Here is a 26,793-nt window from a genome sequence, read left to right on the forward strand (position 1 = left end):
CATGACTTTCCTTTTTAATTACTGAGTGGTACATCCAGCTTGCTGCCTTGTATGAAGGTGGTGAGTAAGTACCACTTGGGGGGGTGTGGAGGGAAAAGGTGACAGCTGTAGCAGGATCAGGAGAGGAATCCCCGGGAGTGGAAGCAGGTGAGGAGGGACAGCATACTGTCCTGGCCTTCCAAACCCTCCATCCCCATCTGTGTTCTCTTTCTTCATTGTTCAAGTGTGGTTTCTCTGTAGGTGCCCTTCCTGAGATCACCAAAGAGCTTTTCTCAACACTCCATGTCACAGCTCCAGACAGATGGTCCCTAGCTTCCTTTCTACGTATTCAGCACTTAATGAGCTGAAACAAGCATTTTATTCATTTATTTTGGGAGGGGGGCAGTATGGGGTTTTTGTTTTGTTTGAGGTAATGGATTTTGAACTCAAGGCCTAAACCTTGAGCCGCCAGCCCTTTTTTTGTAATGGGTTTTTTCAAGATAGAGTCTCTCAAACTATTTGCCAGGGCTGACTTTGAACCACGATCCTCCTGATCTCTGCCTCCTGAGTAGCTAGGATTAAGACTACAGGCATGAACCACTGGCAACTGGCTGGTACTGGGATTTTTGAACCCAGGGCCTCACACCTGCTTTGCAGACACTCTACCACTTGAGCCACACCTCCGTCCCTTTTTTGCTGTAGTTATTTTTCAGGTAGCATCTTGGGCTTTTTGCGTGGTGCCAGTCTCAGATCACCATCCTCCTATCTCTGTCTTCTAAATTGCTGGGATTGCAAGCATGCACCAAAACGTCCAGCTAAACCGAGCACTTTAAAGCATGCTGTCCATGAACACTTTAAACATGACAGGTTCTCACCAGTGAGGAAGTCAAGAACCTCCGGACAGGCAACTGATGCCAGCAAGTTGCCCAGAGGGTGGTATTTAACCTGGATGGATTATGTCACCTGTCCCAGGTGACTCTTAGCTATACCCATTCAGAAATTCTCTTTCTATAAGTTTTAAAGTGATTTGGACCCAAGCTACTGTTTCACCCTGAGAAAGCTCATGGAAGATGAACAAGTCCAAATGCTACTTTGTTAATTTGCAAAGAGATTTTGTGAATATCATGCAGATTGGATACTGTCTTATCTGTTCCTTGCATCCTGGGCAAGGTGCATGAGAAACCTTTGCTTAGCAGAGCTGGAGTCAGAAACAGGCAGGAAGGTGTGGGGCACCGATGTCCAGTAGCACAGCTCTGGCCAGCTCAGTGGCCTCTCAATAATGGTAGACCAATGCAATGGTTGAGGCCAGTTGGCCATGGGCATCCTTGGCCTGTCCACAAGGGCAGTGTTTGTCAGGTCTGGTTTCTCCATTTACTCTTTCATAATCTAGCACTTTTTCATTTTATTTGCTTATTTCTTTAGTGCTTTGCAGGCATTTGTTCCCATCTATATAAATTTACATTTGCTTAAGTTAAATAACTAGGGTATGGTATCAGGCCACTGGAGTTAATGTTATATACGAATCAAAAAGATGCTCAGGTGACCTTGGCAGTCGATAGGAAGCCAAGCACAGACCACAGAAATGTAGTCTGTAATTTCTACCGAGGCTCTGGGGCGTGGACAGGCCAACGTAGCCACTTAGAGTTCCTGTGTGCGCCTGGGGATGAAGCAGGCCTTGCACAGTGTCTGCTTTGGCTGCCGTAGGTGATCTGCTCTTCCCAGCTGACCCCTTGGGATAGAAAGGGCTCTTTCTGGTCTCTGTCTGGGTCCCCTGAGGGCTCATCTTTAGTGAGCCGCATCTCAAGGTACCCAGCACCGAGGAGGTGTGACCCTCATGAGCTCTGGAGTGGATAGACAGTTGAGACCTGGCTCCATTGCTCAATAATTGGATGTACTCAGTAGTTGGGCAAAGGCCATGAAGAATCCAAGCCTCAGTTTCGTCATCAGTAAGATGGGGACAATGCATCATAGTATTGTTGGCGAGTGAGTCTGGTGACTCATAGAAAGCTCTGAGTGCAGTGTCTAGCCCAGACCACAGTCTGGCTAGCCCAGGCTCTTTAGCACATGGAGGTCAGTCAAGGATATGTGTTCTCTACCTCATTGGGCATCCTTATCAGGCCACGCTTTGTCCTCTAAGGTCTGGAGAAACAGCAAGTCCACAGAGACCCAGACTGTCCCAGAGGAGGAAAAGGAGATCCCTCTCTGAGCTAAGGACAAAGGTGCCAGTCCTGACCATTAGGCCCAGTCAGAGAGAGGGAAAGTCAGGTTGTAAGGATGTCCTGGAGCAGGTACCCAGATCAGAGGGCAGGGTGAAGAGGATTTCTGGAGAGGAAATGAGTCATTTGAGAGTCCCCAAAGGCCTCCAGGATCCTCTTCAAATGTGTTGGGACTCTTGATGTTTGCCTAGAGAGAGCACATCCCCCCTGCATCCTCATGGCCCATCTGGTGACATCAGCAGATGGAAGCACCTCTGTTGCCCAGCAACACTTCCACCTTAAGGCAGACCAGGAAACAGACCAACACCAACTGTAAGACACATGTTGAAGGGAAGGGACCTAGAAAGTGTAGCCTCCATAGGTTTGTTTCTCAGAGGCTGGGAGGCTGGGCTGAGGGCTGCCAGGGGAGGCAGGAGGGGAATTGGGTTTGGCCTAAGGGGAGAAGCACAGACTACTGCAGTCTCCTTAGTTCTCTGAGCAAGGTGACTCCCTATAGGGGTTCCTGCAGCCTGAATCTGTGAGTAAGAGTTAGGGAAGGGCAGGCTGGAGCAGTGAGGCTGGACCATCAGAAAAGTGGCTTTCCCTTTAACTCACTCTGGCAGCTCTAAGAAAGGAGAAGCAAGGATGCCTGCATCCTCACTTTGGGGACTCCATTGATCGAACTTACACAGCTCGCCTATGTAAGCATGGCACTATGCCAAGCGACTGCGTGGCCTCTTATGGCTGAATGCACAGAAAGGAATGTGTGGAATCTGCCCTAAGAGGTAGGTAGCAGTGGCCAGAAGTAGAAACTTGGTCTGAGCTCACTTCTCACCCAGCTTTAGCAGATCCCATGGAATTCTATGTGGGGTAAATTAAATCTGTGTGGTCCCTTGTTTCTGGTAGCAGATGCAGCAAGTTGGAGGTGTTTGAGACGTACTTGGTATTTGGAGGAATGGGATTAGAGAGGTTGTTCACCATGTCTCATCAAAGGATGCCCTGGGGATAGCCCTGTGCATAGAACTGAACTTTCGCCAATTCTGATGCTCTTCATTTGGTGACCCATGGTTTCAGCCATATCTTCCTAGGAGGAGCCTACTGCTGACCTTCAGTCAGAATTCCTAAGCAAAGACTGCATGAGCCAGCACAGGGATGAAAGATGCAGGGATGGGAAAAGTCCCCTCCCAGACACAGGTGAAGAACAAAATGACATGGTAACACAGTGCAAGGTTTCAGAACGGGAGCCACCTTGTCTTTTAACCTGAAGGTGTCTGAATCAAGTTTTTTGATTTGGGCATCTGGTCGGGTGCTTCCATGTCATCCAGTGGGTGTATGGCTAAAGTCATTGCCCTGATTTTTATATAACCATAGCATTCTCGGGGTTATAAGTGAAAACTGGAGTATCCTCTCTATTTGCAAATCACACTTCTGTTTACAAAACTTGTCCCCAGTCACTTCTCATGACCTTTTGTTCCTAAAAAGAGAATAGCCTTTATTAAAAAATAAAAAGTAGTGGCTTCATGCACTGAATATCAGCTCTGAGCAAAGCTCAGTCTTTGGGCCCTTACATACATTCCTTTCCATTGCTCACAGCACTGGGTCAAGGTAGCTATTGTCCCAGTTTTGCAGATGAAGGGACAGGTTCAGAGGGCCAAGGAACTTGCCAGTCATCCCGTGCAACAGAGATGAGCTCCACACTTAGATCTGCTGTCTTCCACAGCCTTAGACTCTTTCTGCCACCACGGGTGTCACTGGACAGCATGGCCAGTGACCGAGAAGGTAGCTTCCAGAACCCACAGTTTGAGTGTCAAAGGAGAGAAAACTGCAGGCAGATCACCAACCCCAGGCCTGAGCCTCTGGTCCCCTCCTGCTGTGACTCACTGTGATGTCAGCAGATGCTAATATTATTTTCTGTTCAATGGGGACAGTAACAACCAGTCCCAGATATCGTGCAGCACACATTGAGATGCTGGGATGGGAGTCCCTAGGAAAAATACAAAGCCCGTGATTATCAAATGATTCACTTCCAGGGACACCCAAGTCTAGCCCTGGTGGAGGAACTCAGCCACAAATCTCTCCTAGGCTGCTACAGCATTCTCCCTCCTGGTCATTTCGCCATCAGCCTGCAGCAAACCAGAAAGGGGGCAGGGGGTGACATTATTTGGGTTCAGCCTGTTGGTGCAGAACCATGTGCTCATAGCGCACTCTTCTGAGCCTGTTTCTATAGTCTTCTTAGCAGCAGGGAGGGGACCAGCCTGAAGTTGCTGAAAGAGTCCTTTGCTGGCAGGGTGCTGAGAAGGCAGGACTGCAGCATGCCTGAGCCCCACCCTGCCCCCAAATGCACTGAGTTCATCCATCCTAGTGCTTCCCTGAGCGCCACCCCCTCTCACTGCCCCATGTCAGACAAGCCAACTCAGCTTTCCAAATCAGCTGTGCAGAAGGCTTGCCCTACTTATTGGCAGAAAACCCATCTCATGTAGCTCCCATCTCTTGATGGATGGAGCGTCATAAGTTCATTTGGTCCACTCCCTTCTTCATGCCCAAATTTCATCTAAATTGTCGCCCACCTTTCCCTGAATGATACAAGGATGGTGAGTCTATGGGTACACATGGAATGTTCCACAGATACCAGGCCATTGAGCAGCACGGCATGATGGGACCCTCATAGGCTTGAAAGACAGTCCTGAGATCGAATTCCAGCTCTGGGATATTGAGTGAGTGGCTTCACTGTTCTGTACCTCAGTTTCCTTATCTAAATGGAGATAAGTGCCTACCTCAGAGGTTTAATGTAAGAAAAATGCAAATAAGGTCTCAAATATTATGCATTGGTTGCAATTTACTGAACCCTCCCCAAGTGTGTCGGGCCAAGAGGCTTGTCCAGTTTTCTCCAGAAAGGGAGACTTGTAGGTCACCAACCTTACCTCGTTTGTTTTAAGCAAGATGTGGGATGTCAAGGGGAGAGGCAGGTGAGGGTAAAACCCTCACATAAAACCCAAGGCAGGGTTCATTCCAGGTCTTTTTTTGGTAAACACTGGCTGGCAGTTAAGGCCTATTGACACCAAAAGGAGCTGCGGCCATCTCCAGGGCTACATCTGCCAGGGGTTTTGCTCACATTTCCTGGGGCACTTGGCACTTACCCCTGTGCTTTGCTTTCCTAACTGCAGGGGCCCCCCAGGAAGAAACCATTTAGAAGTTACTCCATCTAGCACTTCCCCCTCCACGAGGAATTTGACATTCCTGCTCCTGGAATTTGGGCACCAAGGTTCTTTTCACAGTCTTTCATTCATTCATTCATTCACTCATTCAGCAAGCATTCCTGGGATGGCTGCACCCTCCCCAAGCTCAGAACCCCATGGAGGAGCTGTCAGGATGTTAACAGTGCTGGTGCAGTCTGTGATCAGAAGATCCTGGTTTTTGTGCTCCAAATGGAAAAATCCAAGCAGAGCACGTGGATGGGGTGAGGTAAGATAGCTTTATTGTGAAAAAGGGAGTCACCTTCAGTAAGAAAAAGAAAGAGGAAGCAGAAGCCACAGTGGATGCTGGTGAGTCCATGGGCCAAGACAGTGTGCTTTTTGTTTTTCAGGTGCTTTTAAAACCTACACTACCCCATGGGAGGGCAGGCCCAGGAGGTTCCCACCCAATAATGATCCAAGTGGGGAGGGGTATGGGTACTTCCCAGCCAGGTGAGGGTGGCCCATCCCCAGGCAACCTACATAAGCCCCAAACTTTTCTACTTCTAGCCTACCTCAAAGATGCTGCTGACTGGCTGGAGAGAAGGAAGTTGCCCTTGAGCTCCCTAGTGACCACACTTCTCATGTCCTCTGTAATCTGTAGAAGGACACAAGGAGGTTTAGGAGACAATTTAGTCATTGTCCCCTGGCTTCTGGAGTAGCTTCAGGGATGTCGGTAACCAACTCTTCCCAGAAAGTCTTTTTTTGCAACAAGAATGATCTATCAGTTCAAAAGGAGACCTGATCTTATCACCAATACAATGTCAACAGCAACACTGTCATTTACAAAACACCACATGTGACTGTATGCCTCACTCACTGATGTACACAAAGACATGGAGCAGGTGCTGTTGTTGTAGCAAGTGGTCAAGTAGGCACGGCATTCTCCCCTTTTTCCAAACTGTTTGTCTCTGAGCAGTCTCCTCTGAAGATCTTTTTCCCATCCAAGTACTAACCAGGCTCAACCCTGCTTAGCTTCTGAGACCAGATGAGATTGGGCACGTTCAGAATGGTATGGCTGTAGACTGAAGATCTTTCTCGATTAGTCATTTTTTGTTTTTTATTATGAGGATTTGCTCTTTTGGGGGATTTTTTTAGTTTTGGTCCCATGTGGTGGTGGTGGGGGTAACATGCAGATCAGATGGGAGTCAGTGCCAACTAGACCCTTTTGGCCAAATTTAAGCAACAAAGAGGGTAGAAGGAGTAGCTCTTAGGCAGCGGGCTTCTAAACAAGGACAATACAAAACAAAAGCCAATGTCTAAAAAGCTAACCTGGTTGACACATAAGCACTCATTAGAGACATTTTTTACGGACTTGATTGTCAATGCCAATTGACAATCAAGGATCAGAAGTGTAATGACAAAAACTTAAAAGAGCCATGGTTAAAATTTTGATGGACAATATAGCAACTAACAGAACAGTATATCAGTACTGCTAACTTTTTGTTACCGTGTTTATCTAAATCTTGTATTTTAGAAGGCTTGATATACTTGAAAAACATAAGTATATTTCATATACAGGAACCAGCAACAGCATCACAGCACTGTACAGGTTATATATACATATTAGTTTAGTTTTTCTCTTGAAGTAAAACCTTAGATTTTGTTATCAGTTGGGAGGGGGAACAGTGTCAGTGACCCTAAATAGTCCAGTCACAGACAAATGTAGGATACTGACTACAATCACCCATCACAACACTTGTTTAGCTATGAGGTCATCTAGAAAATGTTACATAAACCAACTTGTAAATGAACATGACTTAGTCACCTTAGTGGTCAAAACCCTGACAAAAATCACCAGAGAACACAAGTAAATATTTATAGGGACTAAGTGTGGAGTTAGGAGATCTAATGGTCAAGAATCATGGCTCAGACGTTGATAAGGGATAATATCCCAGATTGTTGACATTAACACATGGCTCATGACATACAGCAGGGTCCCTCCAACCTGTAGTCAATGGAGTGCCCCTAAAATAACAGGCCCAATCTGGACATCCCAGGCCAAAAAATCCCTCCACCTGCTGTGTGGAAGGAGTAGGACTAACACCTCCACTCTGTTGAGTCCAATAAAAACTAGAGGTTTTCACCTCCAGTGTAGTGCTCCTTTTTGAGTTTTTTTTTTTTTTCTTTATCCTATCTGGAGGGTGCACTTTGGCTTTGTTTTTTTCACTTTTCTTTACCTAAGTAAATCTGTCTCAACCCTCATATCAATGCAACAGCACTCCCTGTGCTCAGCTGCCTCTTGCCTCTCTCTGTTTTAATCAACTCTTGTAGTCTTGATAAATTTGTAGATTAACCTGTAGCACCAAAAATTCCTAACAGTTATCTTCACAAAACAAAAACCATATTTAAGACAGTTTTTTTTTGTAAATGTTATCAAGAACAATACGGTATTTTTAAGATAGCCTTGTTGTTATGAGCTTAGAGAATTAAGTTTTAGTTTAACATCAGTACATTAAATTTTGACCTTACAAAACCTTTAATGTAACTGGATTTTAGTCAACTCAATCACTTACATAAGCATTTATAAGCTCCATCTTTTTATGACAACTTACTCTGTACCTTTATGACAACTTATTTTGTATCTTCTGGGGGATCTTGTCTTTATCATTTTTTTTAATTTAAAAGTATTTTTTTAATCTTTTATTTTTTAAAAACCATATCCTTAATACCTTATATATATGTATTTGTTACTTGTTGAAAATAACTAATAAACCCTTTAAATTTAGAGACTTATATTTGTATGAAAAAAACAGAAAGAAAGCAACCTTAAAATTATTTTTTGTATAAAAACAACTTATAAAAAGCCCATTTGTTAATAGACCCATGTATTAAAAGAAAGAATTAAATCCCAGATTTTATTTATGACAGAATGAAACAGGCTAAGATCAATTTTTAACTACCCAAATTTCAAGATTCCTGCTGTAAGCTGTGCCCCCCCCCCCCCGCCCCTTTTCTTTCTTTCTGTCTTTTTTTTTTTTCCTCCTCTGGTTGGGTCTGAGCCAGAGTGTTAACTCCTGAATGCCTGCATCCTAGTGAGACCTGATTGAAATAAGTTTGAAAACCACTTTTCTTAAAAGTAGCAGTAGAACAGAGTAATAATTTTTTTACATTGACTCTATAAGAACCTCAAGATGTTTACATATTCATATGTAAAAAACTAACGCAGTTTATAACAGAGATCTTTAAAACGAACACCCTGGTTTTTTGTTATCTTGAATATCACACTAACCTTATAACAGCAGTTTAAGAACCATTTTGAAGATGCTTACACACACACACACACACACACACACACACACACACACACACACACAAAAGGTTTATAAATTAAGCATGCCAGAAAAAAATGTCACCTTAAGCATGCATAAGATGAGCTGGAATTTCAGGAGCAAATTAAATTTTGCCCAATGCTTTAAATGACACATACACACAGAATTACGTGCACTCTCAAAAAAAGAAAAAACTTTAAAATTATACCCAAGGGCTATCCAGCGGAATGGTGAATGATGCATAGGTTCTCTTGTGAGTCTTCCTCTTTGGAACTGAATTTTTGTTACCCATCCCTTAACCCTGGTTGTGGCTATTTCCTGGGGAAAGCTTGACCTCCCTAATTCCCAGAGGTGTCTCACACACGTTCACCCCACTCCCTAAACCTGAGAGATCCAGTTTCACCCCAGATCAGGTTACTAAGGGTCTCTGAGAGGTGATCAGTCTACCCTTCTGCCTCCCAAAGGCAGGCCTGTTATTTGAACCTGGGTTCTTACCAGTCTGATAGCAGTGCTCCCCTTGCTGGTTCCTGCACCTCACCCGGTTCCATTGTGCATCCGAGGCCCTCACCCAGAGTCTCCAGGAGGATGAGTCCTTCCTCCAGGACAAGCTGTCCATTGGCGCCTAGTAGGATCACTTCTTCCAGAGGTCAAGGGGATGCACCCCAGTAACAAGCAAGGTAAAAAAACCAGTCTCCACCATCCCAGCAACGAGCCCCCAAGAAATGCTGTGGGAAACTTGAGCAGAGTCATGGAACTCTAAGGCAAGGAAGCAATGCTTCATTGTACTGGCACAGACTCAGCAGACTCCTGTCCAAAGGCTGAGCCCTGAGAAAAAAGGGGTCTCACCTTATGTAACCTTGCAAGCATGTTACAGAGGCAAAAAAAAAAATCAAGATTTAACCTCTACATGGTTATATGCAATTCTATAGGCTACTTCACCCTAGTGCTAGTGCCATTCTACCCCTAGTGCTATGTGACCTTCTTCATGTTTGTATTCTTTAGGTTTTATCTCTCTGCTATGCCATCCCTTCTCCCCTGCTACTTAATCAGAACACAGGCCTGTCTGTTTCTCTTCTAGTCCTCCTCCCTGCTATACTACCACTTGCCAGGCACAGTCTTAGCAGAGCACATGCAGCACCATTACCTCTCCTTCCCTGTGGCTGGAAAATGATATGATTGTAGGTCATTGTAGTTGTTTTGTTTTGGGTAACTCACAGGGCATGTGACTCTGTGTAGTCATAGACAAGTCTGGGAACGATTTTGCTAACTGTTGCAAGCCTTACAGTCCAGGCCTTGTGCTGGGGAAGATAAATGGGTTGCTCTGACTACCATGTGTGGGTGCACAGACAGGCCACCAGCCCTGTAGTTCGGCCTGGGCTCCACAGCAGAGCTCAGCCAAGAAGCTAACCACAGCTCTTAACTTTTAACAACTGGATTGGGCTTCTTCTTGCCCTTATGTTTCTTCTTATTCCCCCTTCATTAAGATGAAAGGGATTTTAGATCTTTGCAGGCACAAAAAGGGTGTGTGTGTGTGTGTGTGTGTGTGTAGGAGGCCCAAAGAACTTCCTTTCTCCTCTGCCCTCTCTCCCCATCCCAGCTGGGGCTCATATATTGTGTCAGTACTGCCTAAGCCACAGAGGACTGAGCCACCAACCAAGGCAGAAAACGCACTGGAGTTTTTGCTGTGACCAGGACTGTGTAAGAGACCTGGGAAGGCTGTGGTGAGGGAACTGGCCTTTCAGTGACTACAGTGCCATCCTGGGGGAGGCCCATCCTCCTCTGTGCCCTAGATAGCAAGCTCTCTTCTAAGCCAGTCTCTTTTGTTCCCATGCAAGGATCAAACGGAAAGTGGCTGCCTCAGGCACCACCTGCAGTTCCTTTAATTCCATCCATCCCCAGCTCCTCTATGGAGGGGAGAGGTGGCAGGGGGAGTATCCAAGAAGGGCTATGTTTTCCTTTGTGTTTACTCCCAGGTTTTGCTGGAGCCTTAGTCCTCTGCTGGGAGGCAGGGTGTGTACAGAACACAGGGTGGAGAGAGGATGGGAACAAATACTGGGAGCCCCAGCATGTCCTGCCCCGGGGTGGATCTTAATGGCTCCTCTGTACCAGCATCTTACCAGTGAGAAGGGACCCACAGGGGTTGAAATTCTTCTCTGAGGAGTACTGGCCCAAGCCAAGCCAGTATGCAGCATCTGGGAACTGGTTAGCGTGCCTGATTCACAAGAGCCTGTGGTTTCAGTTTTAGAGAGTCCCAGGAGTCCTCTCCCTACCAGCTCTCTGTAGGAAAGTCATCGTTCTGGGAACTGATGGTGAGTGTCTACAGACATCTATAGACCTGATGGTGTCTATGGACATCTATAGGCCTTCTTTTGAAGGTGATGGCTCTAGCATGTGTGGTATGAACTGTGGGTCCCCAGGATGGCATGTGTCCTTAGCACAATGAGTCAGTGTGTGCCAGGTGCTTTCGGGATGGCAAAGACAAAGAAGGCCCTGTCCTTTTCCTGGAGGAACTGACAGCTGAGGAGGGCTGCTAGCTGATGAAGGAGCAGGATGGGACCAGGGGAGACAGTAGGGCCTGGCTATGATCAGTTGTGTGGCCTTGAGCAGCCTCTCTGTGCTTTCGCTCATGCCTGTGAGATGGGGCTGATGAAGTCTTCCCCTGGGCTGCCTCATAGGATTAATGCACTAAGGAAGAAAGCCCAGGAAACCAGCTTTTGTTGAGTGCCTTTGAAGAGGAAGATAGCCTTGAAACAGGGTTGTAAAACATGGTAAACTGTCAACTAAAAGCTGTAACCTCAGACAGAGCTGTAAGGAGTTGCCCATTAGAGCCATGCAAAAGTTTGGGACCAAGATGAAAGGCACCATGCAGAGATAAGCACCCATTCCTGCCTTCCTTTGTCTCCACTTGTAAATAAACTTTCCAAAGCAGACCTCCCCCAACTGCTCTTATCTAAACCTCAGGTCTCTAACCCACTACTAGCCCTACTTTATGGGAGAGCACATTCCTTGTAACCTGATACCCTGCACTGCCTTTTAAATATCCGGTGAATCCTTTGTTTGGGGCTCAGACACTGGTACACGTCTGGGCCCGCTAGCGTAAAAATTAAAATCTGAGTTCTCCACTCCTCCGAGTGTTGCTTGGTTTCTCCTCTGACTATATTGCCACAACAAATGGAGGCCCCCAGCGAGATTCCAACCGACTGGCCCCTTGTGCCACCAGCCGGCGGCTGGGCTGCATCGGAGTAGGGAGGGACAGAGGACTGAATGAGGTGGCACGCCACCCGATGGTATTCTGGGTTCTCCTTCACCCTGGTGCCCCAACTCTCTGAGCAGTCTTGACCCGGCTTGGACTCCAAGGAGAAGTGGACCAACTCATCTGGCAGTCTTGTCCGGACTTGGTAAGCACCACCCCCGGGAAATCAGTCCTAAGTCAGGTCCCGTCCCACTGGACGGAAGGGGAGCTTGATCCACTCCCAGGAACCTCCGAGAGGAGTTCCACAGGTCTGCAGTCAGGTCTTGTCCTACTGGATGGAAGGGGAGTTTAATCCACTCCCAGGAACCTCCAAGAGGAGTTCCACAGGTTAGGCACTTCTCCCGGGGGGGGGGGGGAAGGAAGGTGTTATAACTTTGGTGTGAATGTGTGTGTGTGTGTGTTTGTGTGTGTGTGTGTATGTGAATTTGTTTAAAGCATGGGCAAAATTTAATTTGCTCCTGGAATTCCAGCTCATTTTATGCACGCTTAAATTGACAGTTTTTCTGGCATGCTTAATTTATAAAACTTTTTGTGTGTGCATGTAAACATCTTAAAAATGGTTCTTAAATTGATACTATAAGGTTAATATGATATTCAAGGAAAAAAAACAGGATATTTGTTTTAAAGATCTTTGTTATAAACTGCTTAGACTTTTACATTTAAATATGTAAACACCTTAAGGACGATTCTTATTGTAGAGTAAACGTAAAAGTTATTACTCTGTTCTACTGCTACCTTAAACAACAACAACAAAAAAAACAAGCTTTCAAACTTATTTCAGTCAGGCCTCACTAGGATGCAGACACTCAGGGATTAACACTCTGGTTTAGCTAGGAAGGAAAAAAAAAGAGGCTACAGTCTGCAACAAAGTCTTGGAATTTAGGTAGTTAAAATGACCTTAGCCTGTTTCATTCTGTCATAAATAAAATCTGGGATTTAATTCTCTCTTATAATATATGGGTCTATTAACAAATGAGTTTTCTATAAATTGCTTTTATACAAAAAAATAATTTCAGAGTTGCTTTCTTTCTTGTTTTTTTTTTCATGCAAATATAAGGCTCTAAGTTAAAAGATTTTATGAGTTATTTTCAATAAGTAACAAAATATATAAAAGGTATTAAGGGTATGGTTTTTTTTTCAAAATAAATAAAGGGTTAAAAAAAGTACCTTTAGATAAAAAAGAGGATAAAGACCAGCTCCCCAGAGGATACAAAATAAATTGTCACAAAGATAGAGTAAATTGTCATAAAATGATACAGCTTATAGATGGTATATAACTGGTTAAAGTTAACTAAAATCCAGTTACATTAAAGGTTTTATAACTTCAAAGTTTAATGTACTGATGTTAAACTAAAATTTAATTCTCTAAGCTCATAACAACAAGGCTACCTTAAAAATATTATATTGGTCTAGATAACATTTACAAAAATTGTCTTATAATTGTTTTGTTTTGTCAAGATAACTCAAAAATTTTTGATACTCCAGGTTAATCCATAAATTTGTCAAGATAACAAGAGTTTATTAAAACACAGAGAGACAAGAGGCAGCTGAACACATGGAGTACTGCTGCACTGATATGAGGGTTAAGACAGATTTACTTATGTAAAGCCAAAGTGCACCTTCCGGATAGGATAAAAATAAATAAATAAATAAGTAAAAACTCCAAGAGGAGCACTACACTGGAAGTCAAGATCTCCAGTTTTTATTAGACATAACAGAGTGGAGATGTTAGTCCTACTCCTTCCACATGGCAGGTGGAGGAAATTTTTCCCTGAAATGACCAGATTGGGGCTGTTATTTTGGGGGGGGTCCATTGACTGCAGGTGATGGGATTCTGCTATATGTCAAGAGCCATCTGTTAATGTCAACAATCTGGGATATGATTTCTTATCAACATCTGAGCCATGGTTCTTGGCCACTATGTTTCCTAACTTCACACTTAGTCCCCATAAATATTTATCTGTGTTCTCTGGTGATTTTTGTCAGGGTTTTAACTACTAAGGTAACTGAGTCATGTTCATTTAAGAGTTGGTTTATGTTGGGGTTAACAATGAGGACAGCCATGTTAGGACTAGACCTCCCCACCCCCTTGCAGCTGGCTCACCTTTGTCATCCTGGATATATGCCAGGGACAGCTGGGCAGACAGTGACTTTCCTGGTACTTTTCCACTAGCCCCCTATGTCTAGCCCAAGCCTGTATATGGCAATGGGCTCTTGCTGTCTTGCTGGGGTCCTCCTCCACAAGGCTCCTGCCTAAATAATCAACCCTGTACCAGTGTTTCAGCTGTCTCTGTGCCTATTCCATGCCTCTTATTTTCTAACAGTTATGTAAAACTTTCTAGATGACCTCATAGTTAAACAACTGTTGTCTTAGATGATTCTAATACAGTTTGTACCCTATGCTAGTTTGTGACTGGGCTGTTTGGGTTTGCTAAAACTGTTCTTTCCCCCTACAACTGATAAAAATCTAAAGTTTTACTTCAAGAGTAACAAATAAATTAATATGTGTATTAACCTCTATAGAGTTGTGATGCTGTTGCTGGTTCCTGTGTATTAAGTATATTTGTATTTTCAAGTATATCAAGTCTTCTACAATACAAAATTTAGATAAACATGGTAATAAAAAGCTAGTGGTACTGATGTACTGTTCTGTTGGTTGCTAAATTGTCCATCAAAATTTTAACCATGGCTCTTTTAAGTTTTTGTCATTTCAGTTCTGATCCTCCTGGGACATTTATAATCAAGTCCATAAAAATGACTAATGAGTGCCTATGTGTCAACCAAGGTAACTACTTAGACATCTGCTTTTGTTAGATTTTGTTTTGTATTGTCCTTGTCTAAAAGTGCACTGCCTAAGAGCCGTTCCTTCTAAGCCTCTTTGTTGCTTAAATTTGGCCAAAAGGGTCTAGTTGGCACTGACTCCCACCTGATCTGCTCATTATTCCCTCCCAACGTGGGACTGAAACCAAACAAACAGAATCCAGGAAAAAGCAGCCAATCAAGAAAGATCTTCAGTCTGCAGCCATACCACCCTGAATGCACCCGATCTTGTCTGATCTTGGAAGCTAAACAGGGTCAGGCCTGGTTAGTACTTGGATGGAAGATAGATCTTCAGAAGAGACTGTTCGGAGACTAACAATTTGGAGACAAAGGGGGAATGCCATCAAAGTTCCAATGGAGTCATTGGTGCCAGACCTCTCAAAGATAACCAAGGCCAAGAGGATTAAAGAAATGGTTCTTATGCATGTGTGGCTATCTGACATTAAAGCTTTTCCAGACACAAACTCACATTTTTAGACAGGGTCTTCTACTTAAATAGACAAAATAACTATTTTTACTGGATCTAAACATGTCCTTTAATACTTAAAGATGGTGTTTTTAACTTAAAAAAAAAGTTTTCTTGGACATATATACTGACAGTATATTGTTGCCAAGGTAATTCTACTCAGTTAAAAAAAAAAAAAAGGAGAGTTATGATATATAAAAAAAATTAAAAAGAAACTACTCCAACCCAGTTGTATGGGTCCCCATCTAGTAATGTTGGCAGCTCTTAGGACTGTTGAAGTTACAGGAGTCACTCCCGGGACTCATCACTCCTGGATAAAAGGACAGCCGCCCCTGCAGAGCCCAACGTCTGACAGGGTCTCCATGATTCAACTAATACCCCTCAGATTAAGGTTCCAGAGAACTTCACAACAGCATGCCATCACTGTTGAGATCTCCAGCCCTGCCCCAGCCATATCCCGGAAGCTGGTTGGTCAATGCACGGCAGAAGCCTGAGGATTCATTCACCAGGACACAGATGTATCCTCTTTGTCACCCATACCTTATCCTGCTGATTAGCATTGTGCAATCTGTTTACACGAGGACTGGCTGTCACTGCTCCCCAAGATTGAAATGTAAGCCAGAGATTACTGCTGGCCTTCTGTTACCTCCTCATAGTAGGAAGCTTTACTGCTGTTTGGTGTCATCTGTAGCCTAGACTCCAGTCTCAGGCATGAGGTCTCTGATGTGTTATTGCCTTCTGACTCTGCTACATTTTGAGGTTGTCCAATTGGGAGGCTGGGATGACTGCTCAGCCTGCATAAGGCCGCCTTCCTTCCAGGGAAAACTGAGGTATGCCTTCACCTTTTATCAGTATCTGTCACCCGTGTGCAGCATATCAATCTCTGAATGCACCAGGAGAGGGATGATTTACTATAAAGAAAGCTGATAGCCTAACTGGGTTACAAAAAAACAAAGACATTATAGGGCATATGGATCGCTGGGAGAAAGACAGGGACACCTTAAAGTCATAAAACAGTGGAGGAAATAAACCTCCTTGTGCCACCCTACCCTTCTACCCCACTCCCATATCAGTTTACTAAAGGGAGAGCCAGATTTAGAGAGGCCACCCAGAGGTGATTACCTAGGTGGACCTGGGCCAATAAAAGACATTGATCTGCCACCACCATGACCCCCGTTAAGGCTTCCTTCTAGGAAAGGAAACCTTAACTTGGAATCTCAACTGTACAGCTACCGCCATTCGATGTACAGTTGATAGGCTATGGTGCACCAGCCTGGGATTCTTCCTTGTCTGAGGGACCCTTGCTTACCAGTACTTGCCAGCTGATTGGAAGGGCATTTGCACATTAGCATTCCTCACCCCAGATAAACATAGTGCCTAACAATCAGACACCCCCACCTTTAATGGCTCATGTGCGGTCGAAGAGAGCTACCCAATTCGTACCTTTATTAATCGGACTGGGGATAATGACTGGGAAAGGAACAGGCATAGGAGGGACTGCCTCATCAGCCGCCTACTATAATCAATTATCTGTGGACCTAACAAATGACATAGAACAAGTGGCTAGGTCTATAGTGACCATGCAGGACCAGCTAAACTCTCTAGCATCAGTGATCCTCCAAAATGAGAGTGGGTTGGATTTACTCACTGCCAAGAAGAAGGGCTTTGACTTTTCTTAAACACAAAGTGTTGTTTCATGTAAAGCAGGTAAAAATAGTCAGAGATACAGTTGATTCCATTATCTGGCCTCTCCTTATGCTTCTATTGGCACTTATGTTTGGTATGTGCCTTCTTAATGCCATAACTAACTTCATTAGCTCGCAATTGGAGGTGATAAAGTTACAGCTCCTGGTAACACAATATAGGTCTTTGGGACAAAAAAAAAAAACCTTATAAGATTTCTAAAGTCTAGTGTTGATGCTTGTCCACAAGTGGAAAAAGCATCAAAAGGGGGGAATGAAGAGGAAGATAGCCTTGAAACAGGGTTGTAAAACATGGTAAACTGTCAACTAAAAGCTGTAACCTCGGACAGAGCTGTAAGGAGTTGCCCATTAGAGCCATTGCTTGGTTTCTCCTCTGACTATATTGCCACAACACCTTCTACATGCTGAGCACATCAGTGGGACCTACTTAGGTACCAGATGCCTGCCTGCCTGCACTCAGAGGCTTTATAAATATGTTCATCTCCCTCCACTTCTGCTTCTGTCCTTGTCTATAAAGAGGGGTTTGTCTCAGGAGCTGGGGCACAAGAGCAGGACTCATTGAAATGGTTTCTGGGAGGAGCTCTCAATGAGACAGAGAACAATGGAGATGTGTGGGAAGTGTTCAGAGAACAAAGATGATCTGAGGTGGCTGGACCAGGCAGGGAGGGAACAGAGGGGTCTTAAAACTCTGATCTGTGCTGTACAGAAAGAGAATTGCATTGAAATGGGGAAAAGGAGAACTTCAGGGTTGGGGAAGCTAGGGGTTGTGGGCTGGGTAACAGAGAGAACTCAGGGGACCTAATTTCAAAGGTCTACACTGGCCAGGATGTGAGACTCTCATCTCACATGGAATCCTGAGACTTTGGAACAGAGCAGAGGCCTTAGCAGAGAGACTGGAGGAACCTCAGCATAAAAGGGGGAGTCCACAGGAGTTGCTATCTGGGAGAGGAGGGTGTATTGTGTGTTGAGACTGCATCAGTCTCCTTTGGCTGCTGTAATAAATCACCATGAACTGGGAGGGGGGGGTAGGGGCGAGGCTTAAAACAACAGACATTCATTTTCTCACAGTTCTGGAGACCTGAAGTCTGAAATCAAGATATCTTCAGGGCCACACTCCTTGCAAATGCTCTAGTGGGATCCTTCCTAATGCTCTAAGGGGAACCTTCCTTGCCTCTTCCAGCTCCAGATGTCCCTTGGGTGTAACAGCATTGTTTCTGTCTGCCTCTGTCTCCCTTCACCTTTTTCTCAGCCCTGTCTTTTCTGCCTCTTTATATGGACACTTGTCATTGGCTTTAGGGCCCACGTGGGTAATCCAGGATGATCTCATCTCAAGATCCTTAATCTAAACGCATCTACAAAGACCCTTTATCCAAATAATGTCACGTTCATATGGTTTTCAACAGCAGCAACACATCTTTTTGAGGGCTGCCATTCAACCCTCACAATGACTGTTGGATTCCGGATGCCCTGAGAAGAGGAAAGGGAATATGGGCCAGGTCGAGGGTGGCAGAGGAGCCCTTCTTTGTCCCCATAGCTGTTTTACTCCTTGTTATCCTCCTTCCTGTCTCCCCTCCCCACACCCAGCCATAAACACCATCTTCAGTCTGTCTGTCCCAAGACCCTTCAATGTCCATGATGCTCTGTGGGCCAGGGCCTCTGCTGCTGGGAAGTCAGCTGCTGCTGGACGGAGGGACAGCCTGTCCTTCCTGGGAGATTGATGGCTTCCCTCCTTCTCTAGCCTTTGCTCACCTTGGCACACATCAGCCAGTGGAGAAGCAGGAAGAGGGGAGGATGTGACTTTCCCACCCGGAATCTCTAGGATCCAGGCTGCTGTCCTTCCTGTGCCTTGGCTGCCTGGCCACCCTTATGACCCCCCAGTCCAAAGAAGGGTGTTGGTATACTGGTGACTTTTTTCAAGCCCTACCTCTTCCAAGACTGTGACCAGGAAGCTTGTATGAGTTCAGCCAGTATCCACGTGTGGACAGAGAGCTCACATCAGCAGCAGGCAGCCTTCCTGCCCAGTGTGTACTTCCCACTGGCTCATGGGATGGTACTACTGGATGGGCAGGGGTCAGGGGTCTCCTCTCCTCTGTCCTGCTCAGTCAGTCTGGAGTCTTCCCTGGCTTAGGGAGAGAGAGGGGGTCTTAGTTCTTCAGTCTTTGGGACCACAGGCCTTACCCTGATACAGTGAGCCCTCCTTAGTACATAATCCTTAATCTACAGAGTCTCCTCTTTTTTCTAGTCCCTGGAGAGGCCATGGGAAAGGGAGGAAACCCAGGCTTGGCATGGAGTCAACCCTCAAATGCCGATTATTCATCCCAGTTTGGCTGCTGGGCCAACTAGGAGGCACTAAATTGGAGTCAAGACTGGGTTGGAGAAAAAGGGTTGCACTGAGAGTGTTTCAAGGAATCCTGGACACAGGAAGTAATAGTTTTGCTGAGTGGTTGCAGAGTGGGTAGGAGGAGAGTCCAGCCTGGGGCAGGAGGCAGTGGGCAGAAGAGAAGAGGCCTGTGCTGCCATGCAAGAGGCTGCTGCAGCAGGGCCCAGGGGCCCTGGGAGGCCCATGTACATATCTTACTGGGCTCACATAGTTTTGAAATAGTAGTCAGCTGTTTAAATTAGAAATTTTTGATAAAATCTAAATTACTGGCTTTTCTCAGGGGGAAAAATATCTTGCCATTCTGGATACACAGAATGTGTGATGTGGTGGGTGTCACCTACAGATAAAGCATGTGCCTTCCAGGTGACTAGTGTCCCTATCCACTCAGCACTCCAGGAAAGCCTGGCTCATTTTCCCATGGAGCTTTGCTTCACAACCACTGTCCCCAGGAAGGGCAACTGAAAAAGAAGACCCCAGTGGGAGAGGTGGAGGGCCTCTAGGGTTGGGATTACAAGGATGATTGGGGTAGAACAGAACCATACCCTTCTACCTACTTTCTCAATTATATTTTGTTGGTTCTCTTCCTTCCTCTTTCCTCACTTCCTCTCTTTGCCTGCACCTCCCTCTCTTACTGGGCCCTGAGGCCTACCAGTGTCTAGCCCTCACACCCGAGGCTGCCCAGCCCCCCACAGATGCCATCCCCTGACCCCATTTGGGTACAGGTGAAGGGAGGTCCCAGCCACAGATGCCATGGTAGTGACTCTGTGGGTATATGTCTCATGGTGGGGTGAGGGCCAGCTCTGCCAGGCCTTTCTCCTCTCCCACATCCTGGAGGGGTGGACAAGAGTGCTATCTTCAAAGCTGGTGTCATAGAGACCTGATGCTGGGTCCCAACTGTCCTGAGTTAGACAGTAAGGAAGGAGTTGGTGTTGGTGGAGACATATAACTCCCACAGATGTGTCTGCCTTGGCTATCTCCTCTCAGTGTGTGATAAATCAGCTCCTACTGATACGTTGGGAGCCTGTGCTGTGTCCAGCCCATGCAGGCTGCCTTAGAGGCTGCAGAAGAACATTCCTCTTTGTGACTGGACTTGTGGGTAGGCGAACTGAGGAAGAGCACAAAGGTGATTGACCTGCAGCAGTCCAGAGAAGGGGAAGTAGACCTGCTCCCAGGGGCAGGCTGAGCCAGCTTGGTACAGTGGTGCCATGGTACTTGGCAAGAAAGCGGGTCTGATACCATTGTGGGGCATGGGCTGTGCTAGAGAGATGCAAGGAGTCGGATGGGATTGGTGAGTTTGACCATGGGAAAAGAGTTTGCAGGGCACAGACTGCCCAGCCATCGGCTTTAAGCTCCAAAACCAAGGCTCAGAACAAACGTGGGTTTTGCAGTCAATCCTTTCTCACATCTTGTGTTTCCAAGAAAGCTTGAAGGGGCAACTACCTGATAATTTTGATGGTTACCATTGACAGAGGTAGCCAAGAGGACCCCTGCATGGCAAGAGGTGCTGGGGCTCACTGTGTTCCCATCTGCCTCTTGGGGGGATGGAGAGAGAGCAGAGGGAAGGGAGCAGACTAAGCTCATGTACAGTCATGCACTATTCAAAGTAGTCTTAGAGACCACCCAGTGGACCTCACTGGCATCAGCCTTTTCATCTGTACAATAGGGAAAATTAAATGACAAACACATGCAGAATGCTTAGCATTGTGCCTGACGTGGGGTAATTTCTGTACAATTGCACTTAATAACTTGGCTGTGACTTTTCTAGTTGTAGAGCTCAAAAATGATTTAGGTCTTTGGGATTTGGTTAACCTCTCTGAGAAACTGGGATCACAACTACCTGTTGGAAGTTCACAGTGGTCACGGGGACAGTGTCCAGCACATCCCAGTAAGATCTTCAGAGATGGGACTATGGTTGGTAGACAACTTTCAATAGTGTTTGCTGGATGAACGGGAGGTGGGGAGTCCTCTGGAGTGCAGGAGTAAGGACCCCAGTAATAAGCTGTCTGGGGTTTCTCCTCCAGGATCTGGGGCTTCTGTTCTGCCTCAGTAAGAGTCTGGTAAAGCCTTGGTCTGGCCACCACCTTCAGCCCTCTGCCAGGGCACCCAGATGCCACCATCTTCCTCCAGCCCCTACCTCCTGTGACCTGGCCCTTTGCCAGGCTAAATTTAGCTGTGCACTGCATGAGTTACCCTCTCTGTGGGTGAGGCGGGGGCTGAGAAGAATGCAGCAGGCTTCCTGTCTGCTTCCTGGCAAGCAGAGGAAAGCCTGCCAAGTGACCCAGGTTTATTCTCAGTGCGAAGCTGCCACCAACATCACCAGACCACAGGTGTGAGACTGCAGAGGTGAGAGCTTTGGGTCAAGACAGATGCAGATATCCTTGGCATTGGGGGAAAGGCGCCCTTTGGGGAGATGTGTGTGTATACACGTGTGCACATGTAAGTGAGCACATGCACGTATCCCTAGTTTACAAGAGGTTTCCAGCTACCTAGTCCATCCTGTGATCTTCACATGTCAGAATGCCCTGATTCCATGGCCCCCACCTCTTTTAGCCCCAGAGTCCCCCATAGTAACTGGTTTGAGAAGGGTTAGTAGCAGGCACTTCAAACGCAGTCGCCTGTAGTTGACATGAGCAACCATGGCCCATTCTCAATCTTGGTGTGGCCCTCCTTACCCTGTCCCTAGGGTGCTGCGTATAGACAGCCTGTGTAGAGTATAGCAAGGAGCAAAATGACAGCCAGGATAGGGGGTGATGGTCTAAGTGAGGAGGTGAGTCAGCGGGAACTCCAGACCTTCAGGAGGATCCCATGCTCTGAAGGCTTCTCTGGGTTTGCTGGGGGCAGGGCAGACTGAGGAATGTGCCAAGGAAAAGCACTAACAGTGGAGCATTTGTGCATTCAAAGCACTTTTGAGCGTCGCCCTCCACACCCCGAGCCTTGGGCAGGGCTGCTGTGCTTGCCTGATGAGAAAACAGGCATGTGGAGGCTGAGGGAAGAGGAGCTGGTATTGTGGGGTGCCAACTCTGTGCCAGCCTTTGTGCTAAACACCAGTGATGTTGACCTTCCCAACATCCTTGTGAAGGACGGACTGTGCTGAGCACCTTCTCACGGGTCAGAACAAGAGTCCTAGAGAAGCTGATCTGTCCAAGATCACACAGCAAAGGAGAGAGTGAAAGTTCAAGGTCAAGTCTGCTGGGTCTACAGCTGGTTGCCTTTCATGTTGTTCACTGTTTTCCCTGGTGCTCTTGATGAGTCTTGTCTGTAGCCCCACAGTTTACAGTGTTACTTGGGGCTGCTCCATCCTGCCAGAGCCCCTAGTAAGGGTGCCTGTGAACCCCGGCAGGCAGGGTCACCTGTGTCTTCCCATCCCATCTTAGCTAGCCTTTCGTAAGAAAACTCACTCGGGGCAAGCCTTTCACTAAGGTTTGACATGCATTAGCTTATTCAAACTTCATAGCAGCAGTGTTGTTCTTATTTGATAGGAAAAGACTGAAGTTTGGACAAGTTGAGTGATTTGTCCAAGGTCACATCCACTAGGTGCACCTGCTGGGTTCTAACTCAGTCTGTCTTGTCCAAGTCCTTCCTCTTAAGCCCTTGGTTTTGACTTCAAACCTTGCCCGTTCCAGTATAAAAAGGCTCCTAGATCCCGTCCTCCTCCAGCAGCAGGTACGAGGATGTACACAGATGGTGCAGCAGAAGCCATTGGGTAAAGAAGAAGGACTTCCCAGTCCAGGGTTTGGTGAAACACCACTCCTAGATTGGTTAACATGGAAACTGACTTTCTCCCGAGTTGGGAGTTACCAAGGCTGTCCCTGTGATTGGTGAAGACCTGCTGTGCCTAAATGTGGCTGCCTGAGCTACAGAAGCCCTAGAGAACCCCGAAACCTTCAAGCTTCCTACTAAATGGCTGCTGCCTGGTGTTGCACCCCTGGTACTCCACATCTTTACCCTATACCTCTGGTGCTCACTCATCAGTCACCCTCACAGCTTTGCTTTGGACCACCCTGACTAACCTTCCCTTGCTGTTTCTATAATGTAGAGACAAGGGCCCACCTGTTTCTGCAATTACTCAATGGCTTGACCTTGGCTTGGGATGGAAAGCTGCCTAGTGGCCCCCTGTACTTTTTCCTCAGCCCACCCCACTTCCAGTTTGCACTTTCTCCTAGGAGCTCATGAGAGTTCACCTCTGAGCCTGAACTTGTCTCTGCTTGTATTCCCCACCTAGACCTCCCTCCACCAAGGCTTGTGGATTCTGCTGACATGTGCAGCTGTGTATGGGTGGAACTGTCTGAGTCACATCTAAGCAGCAGCTTTGCCCAGGTGTGGCTGTCAGCCAACTCAAGCAATCTACCTCTTCCTCTTTGCTGGGAACAACCTGTGGAGGTATCCTCACCTGGTGAAAAACCCTTGCTCCTAGGCACCATTTGGGCAAGAATTTCACTGTGTAAATTCAAGATCAAGGGGCTCTAAGCCAAATGGAATGGGCTCCTCTAAGCCCTTGGTGCTGGCCCCAGGGGTTGATAGGAGAAGCCCTCTGTGTTCTCTGTGGTCCAACCAAAGTCTCAGGACCTCACTGATTTGCATTTGGCCTTTTACTGTCTTTCTGAGGTCCCATGCAGGACAGATGTGAAAAGGGAAGATTGTTTGTTAATCCCCAGGTTTCCTGCTGGGGAAATGAGAGAGTGTAATATAAGGTTTAAGTGGGGGACTTCTAAGACTCCCCCGCTGGGTGCCTGAACTCACACATAGAACTGAACCTTATATTACCATATTTTTCCCATACATCCAAACAAAAATGTAAGGTCTCTTCCATCTTACCATATCCTCCACTCACCCCACACGATGGCCCTAAATTTGTAGTTTTACATGCAGCAGTGGAACTAATACAAATTTCTTTATCTTTGTCACAATTTCACAGATAAAAGATTCTTACTGTAGCTCTTACCAACTTTTGAATAAGATTTTTTTTCTTTCCTTAAGAACTTCCATCTTTTCACATAAAGGAAGCACTTTATTGCTTCTCATTGACATATACACAAATGGCAAGCACCACTAATTTATCACTTTGGGGCCATAACTCAGTAAAATAGAAGTTACTCAACCACAAGCACTGTGATACCACAGCAGTTGACCTGATAACCAAGTTGGTTACTACATGACTAACAGAAGGGTAGCATATACAAGGTGGATCTGCTGGACAGATGTATGATTCATATCCCCAGCAGGAAAGAGTGGAATAGAACTCTTTCAGCACACTACTCAGAATGCAACAAGTTAAAATTTATGAATTGTCTATTTCTGGAAAGTTCCATTTAATATTTGCAGATCACAGTTGACTACAGGTAACTGAAACCTTGGAAAGTGAAGCTGTAGGTGGTCTAGGGGAGACTACTGTCCTGTAAGGACAACTCTTCCCAGACTTTATTGTGGACAGTGTTAAAATACTGAGTAGGTCAGCAGTGGGGCAGAGATGATGCATTTCTCACAAGCTCCAGGAAATATCATAGCCAGAGGTCTGTGGATCACAATTTAAAGTAAAAAGACTGTAAGGGGCTCGCCTTTTCCCCAAAGTCACTTCTGACCTAAAAATCCATTTCTCCTGGGGGAATGGAGTGCCTCCTTTCACAATTAAGAAGTCAAAGTTAGAGTCCGGATGCCTTGTGAGAAGAAGCTAATGACATCAGTATCATGACCATGGGGGGCACTACTGCCTTCCTCTTGTATAGTATACCTGGGCTCAGAGAGGCAAGTTACATGCCCAGAATCCCACAGCCATCCAATGACAGGCTAGCTTTGGAAATGCCCATTCTTAACCACCAGACTTTACCATATTCCAGAAGTATGCACTTACTAGACTGAATTTATTGGGAGGACAAGGGGACATGTGATGCAGGACTACTTTGATTTTAAGTGACAGAAAAAAACTCAAACTGAGTTCTCTATTGACTCACATGGCTAAAAAAGCCCAGGAGTAATGCCTTCATGCATACCTGGATTTGAGGGTCTGCTATCTTTCCTGTTGCATCTTTCTCAAGTAGGCTCCCCTTCCAGTTGGCTAGAGATTACACAGCAGGTGTAATCCTCTTACTCAACAATCCTAGCAACAGGGTTAGTTTAGTTTATCTTGTTCATCCCACCAGATCCTACACGTCTCCCATGGACTCAAATTAGGTCCTATGTTCATGCAGAACCAATCAGCTGTGGCTATAGCAGGGAGCAGTTGTGGGGACTAGTCTGATTGCCTGGGGCCTAAGTCCTATGGCTATCCCTGGAGCTGGGGTGTGGGTCTATCCAAGAGGAGAAAGGGGTTGGCTCCCAGGTCAGTGAGGTGCTGACTCCAGCAGAGGAATGTCCTTGCAGACAGAAAAAGATGTCCAGCACAAGTGCAGTCCTTTGGTCCTTCCTCTGAGACTAACCTGGAGCAGGGGGGATGATGGCAGAGGGCAAACAGGGGTTGGGTGAGAGAAGAACTGAGACACTCACTGGCTTTGTGGAGCAGAGGCTGTTGTGAGGGTCCAGGGAAAAGTGGCATGGAGGGAAACAGGTGTGACTGGCAGTCTCTCTGTTCCCAGGAAAGCTCCAGCCATGGCCATGGGACTATTTCAGGTGTGCCTGGTGGTGGTGATAGCCATCATCAACCACCCACTGCTGTTCCCATGGGAGAACAAGGAGGAAATCATCTGAGAGATGCAGGAGCACCAAGAGAAGCTGCAGCTGGAGCATCTATGCCTGGAGGAGGAGGTGGCGCAGCTGGCAGCTAAGAAGGAGGCCCTGGAGCAGGTGGCAGAGGAGGGCCAGAAGCAGCCCGAGGGTCGGGCGGCCTGGGACCTGTGGAGCGCTCTCTGTATGATCCTCTTACTGATCTTCAAGGTGTGGCTCCAGGACCACAAGGAACAGCCTTTGCCAGAGTGCCTGGGTAGCAATGAGGACGAACTGTCAGGGCTAGGGGGTCCCCACTGCAGGGCCTCACCCTGCCCAATAAGGCCACATTGAGCCACTTTTATGAGCGCTGTATCCAGGGTGCCACTGCTGATGCCACCTGCACCCAGGAGTTTGTGGGAGGCTTCGTAGATGATTTGCTGGAAGCACTGCACAGCATCTGCAACCTGGACACAGACATGGAGATGGAGGACTTCATCGGTGTGGACAGCATGTATGAGAACTGGCAGGTGGACAGGCCACTGCTGTGTCACTTGTTTGTGCCCTTCAAGACCCCTGAGCCCAATCGCTTGTACCCAGAGCTCTGGTGTGCCAACCAACTGCTCTGTGCCCTTGGACCACCAGGGCTATGGTTAGATCAAGGGGGGCTAGCTGACGGGGACCCACTGGACTGTATGTGTGGCAAGAGGATCATGGTCCAGGCAAACCAAGGCATAAATTGAGACTCTATCTCAAAAATAACCAACACAAAAAGGGCTGGCAGAGTGCCTGAAGTGGTACAGTGCCTGCCTAGCAAGTGCAGGGTCCTTAGTTCAATCCCCAGTACCAACAAAGAAAA

The 26,793-nt window shown here is 46.4% G+C and overlaps 1 long non-coding RNA gene across 1 annotated transcript; it reads left to right on the forward strand.

The window, feature by feature from the left end:
* Positions 1-10,626: 10,626 nt before the first annotated feature.
* LOC141424751 (uncharacterized) lies at positions 10,627-17,131 on the forward strand. Its single transcript, XR_012449633.1, has 2 exons — positions 10,627-12,074; positions 14,629-17,131. It is a non-coding gene; the product is annotated as an uncharacterized lncRNA (long non-coding RNA).
* The last annotated feature ends 9,662 nt before the right edge of the window (positions 17,132-26,793 follow it).

Source organism: Castor canadensis, chromosome 7, assembly GCF_047511655.1.
Source record: "Castor canadensis chromosome 7, mCasCan1.hap1v2, whole genome shotgun sequence".
NCBI classification, from domain to species: Eukaryota; Metazoa; Chordata; class Mammalia; order Rodentia; family Castoridae; genus Castor; species Castor canadensis.